The sequence below is a fragment of the Rosa chinensis genome, chromosome 5 (genome assembly GCF_002994745.2).
Source record: "Rosa chinensis cultivar Old Blush chromosome 5, RchiOBHm-V2, whole genome shotgun sequence".
NCBI lineage: Eukaryota > Viridiplantae > Streptophyta > Magnoliopsida > Rosales > Rosaceae > Rosa > Rosa chinensis.
This window is the reverse complement of record NC_037092.1, coordinates 53,384,662-53,394,374: the sequence shown is the minus strand read 5'-3', so window position 1 is coordinate 53,394,374 and position 9,713 is coordinate 53,384,662. Positions and strand designations below refer to the sequence as shown.

At 37.8% G+C, this 9,713-nt stretch overlaps 1 pseudogene; it reads right to left on the bottom strand.

The window, feature by feature from the left end:
• Positions 1–4,780: 4,780 nt before the first annotated feature.
• Positions 4,781–6,804, bottom strand: LOC112201438 (annotated as a pseudogene).
• Between the last annotated feature and the right edge of the window lie 2,909 nt (positions 6,805–9,713).

Sequence of the window (9,713 nt, the reverse complement as noted above, 5' to 3'; positions counted from 1 at the left end):
GAGAGGAGAGATGGGCGGTAAAAATGAGGGACGATCGATGGTATTAGGCCTGGATTAAATCCTCTACGACAGTTTTCTCTTTTGATTCGTGGGCCAAGAACTTAGTTCGGCTACATGACTTAAGAGAAATAGAAATAGAATTGCAAAAAAGAGAATAGGTATGAAGCTGAATTTTTTTATCTAAACGATGTTCATGTGAGACCACATATGAGAAGATTTGAGAAGTGGTTTGAGGAATAAAATGATGAGTATAGAAGAATCATAAATCCAAGTTCTACATTACTTTGGGAACTACAAGTGAAAACCAATAATCAGAGGCGTCCACGTAAAGAAGATACTTCGACTCGTCAGTTGCTTTCTACCTATGCCATGAGAGTCATTCATTGGCTCCTAGACTTGTTTCTGAGCCTCCTAGAAAGAAATTGAAGAACCTTTCAAAGAATCAATAAGAAGCAGAGACCAAAAGGTCACAAGTACGCATGAAAAGGAAAAGTAAAGAGTTAAAAATTCAACTGCATTCTGTATGTGGTTTATTGCACTTTGCTTACTAAACTAGTTATTTTTATTATTCAAGTGCCTAAACAACACTTGCTCGGTGATAACACATAGATTGAGTAAAAAAGAAAGCAAGATTTCCTCTCGACCTAGCAGCCCTCCCCTAAACCCTAACTTTCTAGTCGGCGTTTCCCGTCGTCCTTGTTCTCTTCCTCACTGCGCCATGGCTACCATTGACGCTGTAACTGCCAGCTTTGCTGCCTCCCTGGCGCTGGCTGAAGGGGGTATAGCCCCAGACTTGGAAAAGATTGGTGGAGGGCCAGTTACGCGGTCTGCGCAATCTTTTCTTCTCGGAAAACCACTCACTCGTAAACCGGTGGATTCCAATGCCTTCAAATCTCAGTTTTTTAGGACCTGGATGGTGGAGAAGGACTTCCGCATCCAAGAAAAGGCGGACAACAGGTTTCTCTTCTCCTTTGATCTGGCCAGAGATCGGAACAAGGTGCTTAAGGGTGGTGTTTGGTGTTATGATCGGGCTCCGGTTTGTCTAGAGGAGTATGATGGTGTCACCCCTATCGCTGATGTCCCCCTGAAGCATCTCAGGATGTGGGTTAGGGTTTCGGGTATCCCTCCTCTCTATGAGGAACCCGAAAACCTCATTCTCATTGGAAACCTTCTGGGCGGCTACCTGGACTATGACAAGAGAGAATTTTGCAAAGGTGTTGTGCGCCTCCTCTTCTCCCATGATATTTCAAAGCCGTTCTTCTCAAGCATCGGGTTTTCCTGGCCCCCGGTGTAGAACCTATTCTACAGTTCCAGTTTGAACATCCTAAAGGTAGATGTCCCCAATGTGGTATGATCACGCATTCTAGGGCGAAGTGTGAGGAGCCCGTGACTCTTTCTGATCCTAGATAGGGTTGTGAACTTTGGTGGCGGCTCTTCTTCCTCGGGTGGTGCCTTTGCGTTCTCTGCCAAGAACCCCCGAGAGTTACCTATGCCTTCTTCCTCTCTGCTGAACAAGAAGAAGCCAACTATTTGACGGTTAGAGCGATCCACTACTGCATCTGCAGGTCTTGATGGCACCGTATCAAACTCGTCAGTTCTGGAAGGTATGAACCATGGGGTTGTATTGCAGGACATGGCTACCGAGGTGACCTCGGTGGAACTGTATGCTTCAGGAACTAAGGACCTTCCACCAGCATCCACTATGCAAGGTGGCCAGCAGGAAGTTTTGACCTATAAGAAAAGAGGCCAGCAAGGGGTGGCAGAACCTTCTCCTAAGAAATTCAAAACTATCTTGGGAGGCAAGATTCCCACTTTGCATGCGGAAGCTCTTGGATTGACTGAAGCTGAAGATGATGTCGCGCTGGTGACAATGAAGAAGAAGGTGGGCAAGCCCCTTGGAAGCAAAAACAATGGTCCTAGGCCTCACAAGAAAGCGGGTTTGACCGCCTTGCGACTTACCTATCCTGCTGTTAATGCTACCCAGGAGATTGGCCCTAAAGCTAAGGGCAAAGGGAAACTCTAAGTTTCCTGCTTTTGTGCCTAGTTTTTGTTTTTTCAGAGTCTAGTGCTATGTAAGTTAGCTTCTCTAATTGTACACTAATTGAGGTCTCTAGGCGATTAGGGTTGCTATAACAAGAAGCTTAGATAGTTTTGGGTTTTGAGCATTTAGCTAGGCACTTTAATAAGTGAGCGCATTTGTCTGCAGTGAGGGTCACTTGTCATTTGCTTGGCAGCTTGTACCATCTAGAATTGTTGGTATGAGACAGCTTGTGATGTATGTGCCTCCTGGCCATGGATAAGTTAATGAAGTTATCTATTTCTCAAAAAAAAAAAAAAACACATAGATTGAGTATGAATATACAACACTGTTTATTTTTATGTATCAACAATACATTTAAACCAAACTATCTTGATATAGATAGAAACTATGGTGAACAGAGTAGCTAGCCGTACCTCTATTATAACAAAATGAGCGCATATGGGCTTTGGACTTTTTCCTTATTCCATGAGTAAGTTTCAAGCATTTCCGTTCATTTAGGAAGTTGCCTTGGGCAATATAAATCCTTCAAAGATTTATTAATCAATATGCTTATAAATACACTTTATTTTTTGGGATATGCAGCACTGTGCCATTTAGAAAATTGTAATATACCACGACAACAACATGCTATATGTCTCTCTTCAATATAATATGTAACATTGTACTTATGAATGATATTCATAATCCCATGTCTATAAAAAGACAGTGGTTCATGATAATCCCATTTTATGTCAATGAATACCCTTTTTTACTTTTAGGGTTTCCGAGGTCCATAATGTTTCATCATGTTTGAAATATTATTGGAATTTTCTCTTTCCAATGTGGCCAACTTTGTTGTCAAAACACGTTGTTTCATGTCAACTGCTTAGCCTTTCAAGCTAATTCCTCCCATGGAATTGCCACATGGATCTCATTGCTCCACGGGGTGCACACATTAACTTCATTTATTTACCTTTAATCATCCTTTCCTTGCTCATTTTCTTCATGTCTTCTCCTGTGCTCTAATTAGGTACATAATTGCTTCATATTCTAAGAATGCACAATATCACTACAAGATCGGAATTACAAGCAAGAAGTTTAAAAAATCTATGTAGAAAACTAACATTTGAAGCTAAGAGATCATTTGATTGATATGAATGGAAAATGTCTAAGTACTTGATGTCATAACGAGCACACATGTAAAGATTTAGATGCACATTAACTAGCGCAATAGCTTATGTTTTAGATGCACTTTAACAAATGCAATAGATTCATTCACTAATTATTAACTATTGGCTACTTCTCATTTGGTTGACTTCGTTCTTGACTTTCTTCCATCCTTTGGAGCAAGTCCATCAGTTGGGTTTCTGGGTTAGGGTCTCTGTTCACTACTTTTTGATGTTTGTTTTCACCCATTGGGTTAGGTTTTTAGGGCAAGACACTGTTTATTTACTTATTCTATTAATATAACATTATACCCGTGTGATGTCCAGAGTAACATAGCGTGAATGAAGAGAATAAAAAGTAAGGAAACTGAGCCCAACAATTTTTGGATTATTATTGTGTTTCTGATCCACTCATTTTTTGTCTTTTCTAAGTTACTTTTTATTTGATTTCCAAAAAAAAAAAAAAAAATTAAAAATTTATGGTAGGATTTTATTTATTTATGTATTTATTTATTTTTTTTTGAAACAAATGGGCCCTAAAAGGCCCAAACATAAACAAATAAAAGACTAAGGGTGCGTTTCGATGCGAAAATTATAAAATCTGTAGGAATTTATAAATGATGGAATATTTAATTCCATCAATCTAAAATTCCATTAAATTGCAAATTTTATTGTTTGGTTGCATCTATTTAGGATTTGAAATGTGTAATAAATTAAGAAAGTTTAAAACAAATAAAAAGATAAAATAGAAAAAAGTCTTGTTTTGGAAATAAAAATTGAATACAGCAAAGGAATTCGTAAATGACACCTATTTTGGTGGAAATTGAAGTGAAGAATTTAAATAACGAATTCCTTTGTTTTTTTTCCACAGACAAATTTAAAATTTCCAATATGATAATGCCAAACGAGGGAATTAGATTTTAGGAATTATGAAATCCTCACTTTCAATTAAATTCCATCATTTTTTCTCATATCCAAACACACTCTAAGAGTTATAACAGGAACTAGATCTCCTAGTTCTCGCATTCTGCTGTCTTATCAAACTGGAAATGAAACAACGGAGTTCTTTTCCAACAAAGCACAAGTCTACATTCTTTGCAAGACATTCCTGCAATAAGAAAAGGCATGACTTAATACCTCATAATCATGAATCATGATATGAAAATCAATACCCTCAAAAGAATATTAATTCAATCATCAATATTACGTCTCAAGCTGGTAATCATCACATCCAATAAAATTAAATATATTACAGTCTGTTGACATTCTTAAGAGTAGAGCTAGTACTAAAAAGTATTTCAGGTGCATTAGTAGGAACATATGAGTATGACAACCTACTTGAAACATATATAGCCATAACTGCATTAAAATAATTGCACAGAGGAGTTAAAACGTCACTTTAAAGGACATTTTTGTTGGCCATGAAACATATTGCCATAACTGCAATAGAATACTTGCAGAGAGGAGTTAGAACATCACTGTAAAGGACATTTTTATTGGCCAAGGGAGCTGAGAATAAATATTATGGATACCAAAGCACTAAGAATATATGTTATAGATATCAAAGCAATGCAATGTGTGTACCTGAGATACCTTAGCGCCTTTGGGTTTTTCCATTTGATCGTTTTCCAGAGAACAAGTGCTTAGGTTTCAAATTGGGAGCAACTCTATCTGCCTCTCCACGTCTAGCATTCTTATTTCTGTTCTTCACAGATTTCCGGGCCTTGTCTAGTGCTTTAGACTTTTGATCAACAACAGTAGGCGGTCTTGATCTTGACCTTGAACGGGGTCTAGACATCAAGCGCAGCTTCTTGTTGAGTGTATCCACATCCATATCCATGACACCAACAACTTCACTATCACCCTTGTCAACTGATCGCTCTCTCTTTTGGCCCCTCCTAGAGAGAGATCTGCTGCGGGCTCGGTTAATTGCCATACTAGGATCAATTCCCAACACTGACAGCTGCCTCCCCATTCTCTTTGTTGTGAACTCCCTGTCCTTGTCAAATTTCCTAGGTACTGTAGGCCGAGTTACCGCTGTACTTTTCTTGTTTATATGTTGTTGAATCAGCAAGCTTTTATTTTTCCTTATCTGAGCCAATGTCTTCTGCTCTTCTGGAGTCAACTCCATTCCATCCATCTCCACATCATCATCCACATCTGCCTGCATGATTCCTTCTTCTCGTTTTAACTCCTCAAGCCTATCCAAAATATCGGGATCAACAAAGTCAAATACATTGTGCCCATCAAGAATTTCAGGTATGATATCCTCTTTCCACTCATCATTAGCTAGCTAGGATATAATTCTTCTTCAAACTGGCTGAGTATACACCCGCACCACCATTTTCATTCTCCAAATCCTTTTCAGTAGTTCTCTTCCTTCTCTGCTGCTTGCTTAACCTCAGCTTCTAAAACAGCCTGAGGTATACATGGAGGCCTTTCCTTTTGGTCACGTGGCTTTGACATCGCAACATGAAAACGATTTAAACAATCATTTATCTTTTTAGATTTCATCTTCAACTCAACTCTCTGATTCAACAACCTCTCACAAGCTGCATTCTTTACAGAGATAACCCCCTCCTCGGTCAAAGTGCTCATGGTCAAGAGTACCCCATCATCATTCGTAGCCTCACCTCCTTGACCAATCAGAGTCTTCATAGCTTCAGCTTTCATCTCTGTGACCACTGACCAACTTCATGTCTTCCTCAGATATGCCCTCCAATGGCTGCAAATCAGTCTTGTTGCAGACTATAATCAATGGTTTGTTCATGAACAGAGACTTAATGCTGTGAAAAAGGGCAGCTTGTTGGGCAATGGTATAACCACAAGACCCTGAGATGTCCAAGAAGAACAGAACAGCAGCTCTCAAATGTGCCAATGCTGTGATGCTGCACATCTCAATAATGTTACGGTCTTCAAATGGTCGGTCCAAAATCCCAGGTGTATCAATAACCTGGTAGGTACCTCAAGAACTTATAATCTGTATGCCCCACAAAGAGTGACTTTGTAGTAAAAGCATAAGGCTGGACATCAACATCGGCTCTGGTGATCTTGTTGATGAATGAACTCTTTCCGACATTGGGATAGCCGCAAATCAATATTGTCCTGGTGTTTGGGTCAATTGAAGGCCGCCTGGCCATGTGTTGCCTAATTTGTTCTAGATAAGCTAAACTAGGGCCAATCCTCTTTACAACCGTGCACATACGGCCAAGAGCAGCAACCTTGAGACTCTTGCATCGGTAAAGTGAATCACCATACTTCAATAACTTGACATAATCTTTAGTAATCTTAGAAGTAAGGTTCCTTGCAGTATTTATTTGACCAAGCGCAAGCTTGTAATGGTCCTTGTTGTAGAGAACATGCAGAAGATCGCCGTAGAAAGGGTGGATGTCTTCCAGCCTAGGAAATTCATCAATGATAGTATAGAGCTTCTCATGAAAATTTGTTTGGGTATACCGTATATTTAACTTTGCGCGTATATAACTTACGCACGCGGTCAATGGCAGAACCCTTGTGGACTACAGTTGGGGCCTGCCGCTGGGTTTGAGATAGGATAATATCAATGAAATCCTTCCCACCGGGAACAACAGTCATCTTCTTGAAATTATATTGGACCATCTTTACGTCGTTTTCTGTTTAGACAAAACAGACTCAAGTTAAACACCAAACTTGACCCGAAAACCAAACAAGTTAAACAACAAACATATTGAAATCATTGAAGAAGAAAGAAACTGAAACATCTAGTTTTCAATTGACCCAAAAAATGGTCACGATTGTACCAATACCCAGATATCACCTACTGGAAAAATGCTTTAATAATTATACCTTTCAACCTAGATATCAACCAGATCTTTCTGTTAAAAAAGAAACTAAACAGAATCTATGTATAAATAAACAAAGCAATAGACATGAGTTCACAGACCTGAAGATAACTAAGCAGTCAGATAACCATAATTTGACTCAAACAATAAGAAATCTGCACTATGCTGATGTCCCTTTAACAAGGACTTTTACAGGCTAGGAGAGCCAGAGCTATTAGGTTTCCCGAGTCGGCTATATATATATAAGGGGTAAAGGGTTTTAGGTAGAATTGGGTCGGGTTTGCGTTACCCAGTCCATATCCGTTCTCCAAAAGCTTCACCAAAATTTGAACTACCACAATTAATCATGCTGAGCTATGTCGACAAACAAATCCGGAGAGGTAGTATAGTAAAACACAAAAGAAACGATCAAATAAAAGGAAGTATGTAAAAGAGAGACGTGGGAGACATAAACAGAACAGTTACATCCCACTACAAAGTACAAACACAGAAACGATCAAACGAAAAGGAAAAGAAAACCGCACGTCGGAACGTGGGAGGCAATCAAGGAGAGATGTACTCATTTCCATCTCAATTACAACTACCAGATATGATCTATATCTATCGAAAAGAAGAAAGGTGCCAACATATAAAGGGGAGAAGAGAAATTCGATTACACCCAATCGAAAATCTTATTTGGTTCTTATTTTGGAGATTTTGTACTGATAGGTGGGTCTTTCACTACATAATTTTGGTTTAGTAATAATTTACACTCTCTTTTCGTCATCAATTTCAATTTTGAATTTTGAATAGGCTTCTTATTGTTTCATTCTGTTGATGATTATCAGCACTTTGAAATATCAAATTTTAGTGTTGAATTTAAGTTCAAACGTATTTCAAGATAGCATGATTTTTTTGGTTAAACACAATGCTTGAGTGGATACCGGTGGATTGGAAGAAGTGACTTTTGAACTTCACTTTACAGGTCCACCCTTTTTGTTGAGTTAAGTGATGTGATTCTATGGGTTTGTAGTGAATGATTCTATTATTTGTGTTATTCAATTTTCTTTTGGGCTGCAGAAAGTGCTTATTCGTGTTGTTCTTTGTGTGGTTATTTGGCACCCAATAAAGAGTATGGAGAACAAGGTATGCCTAAATCTATTATCTGGGATTCATTTATGGCTAGTTTGGGATTGCTGTGACTTTTAAAAAAAACTTCTGTTACTGTGTTATGAGAATAATCAACTGTGAATTAAAACAGTGTCGTCTTTGGTAAATAATATTTTTAAAAGTGCTGTCAGTACATAAAATAACTGCAACTGCAGAGTGTGTTTTGATCCACAGCAGTTTCTAAAAACAACCTCTAGGCTGCTTCTAAAATCTGCTGCCAACCTATAATTTTCAATTAAAGCTGTTTATTTATTTATTTACCAAACACAATAAAATCTAAAATATTATTATTATAAGCCCCATTATTTTGTGGGTAAGGAGGGAGGACAACATGATATTTGGCTTCAACAAATCTTAATTGTAATTTGGTTCGCACAAGTTGTTTTTGGTACCCTAGCTATTTCTCTTTTAAGTTTGTTTATCTTAAGCATTTAACAGGTTAACTTTGAAAGTTCTTCTCTATAATAATTTAATAAACCTTGAATCATTGAAATTCTCCATTCAAAATTCATAGAAGAAATATAATATAAATTATAACAATCATATTCATATGTGTTTGGTGGACAAGGAAGAAGAAGAACATGATATATTCCTTGAACAAATTATATTCTTAGGACACAATATCAAACAAGGAACTATAGTCCCTATCTCAAGAGCAATAGAATTTGCTGACAAATTTGCTGATGAAATTAAAGACAAAACTCAGTTACAAAGATTCTTAGGATGTCTCAATTATATCTCTGACTTCTACTAATAATTGTGTGCAAACCTCTCTATCAAAGATTAAAGAAAACACCTCCAGCATGGACAGATGCCCATACTCAAATAGTTAAAGAAGTCAAAGCCTATGTCAAAACCCTACCTTTGTCTAGGGCTACCAGACCCAGAATCCTTTAAGATAGTCGAGACAGATGCGTCCGACATTGGGTATGATGGAATATTAAAACAAAAATTAGCACAAGATCAACCTGAGCAATTAGTTAGATTTACCTCAGGATTGTGGAACCAAGCACAACAAAATTACAGTATTATCAAAAAAGAAATTTTAGCTATAGTGCTATGTATCACAAAGTTTCAAGATGATCTTTTAATCAAAAGGTTTTTATTTCGCATCGATTGCAAAGCAGCAAAATCAGTTTTAGAAAAAGATGTTCAAAACCTTGCCTCCAAACATATTTTTGCAAGATGGCAAGCAATACTTTCAGTCTTTGATTTTGACATTGCATTCATAAAAGGAGAGAGCAATTCCCTTCTAGATTTCCTCACAAGAGAATTTTTATAGGGAAGATGAGTGAAAAAACCCATCCAACATCAAAAAAATCTTATGCAATGACTCCCGCAAATTAAGTCACAGTAAAGCAGACTGGTTTCCAGTCCAAATACTATTAATGTTGCAGGTCAATTAGTTCCTATCAGGAACTGTTTCACTCCCTTAGCAGAGCAATCTCAAACTTTTGCTCAAAAATATACTCAGCCAAAATCTCCTGCTTTACCATCTTCAAGTCAAACAAAGTTTTCAAACTAGCAAAAACCTTTTAAAAGCCCGTATTTTATCAA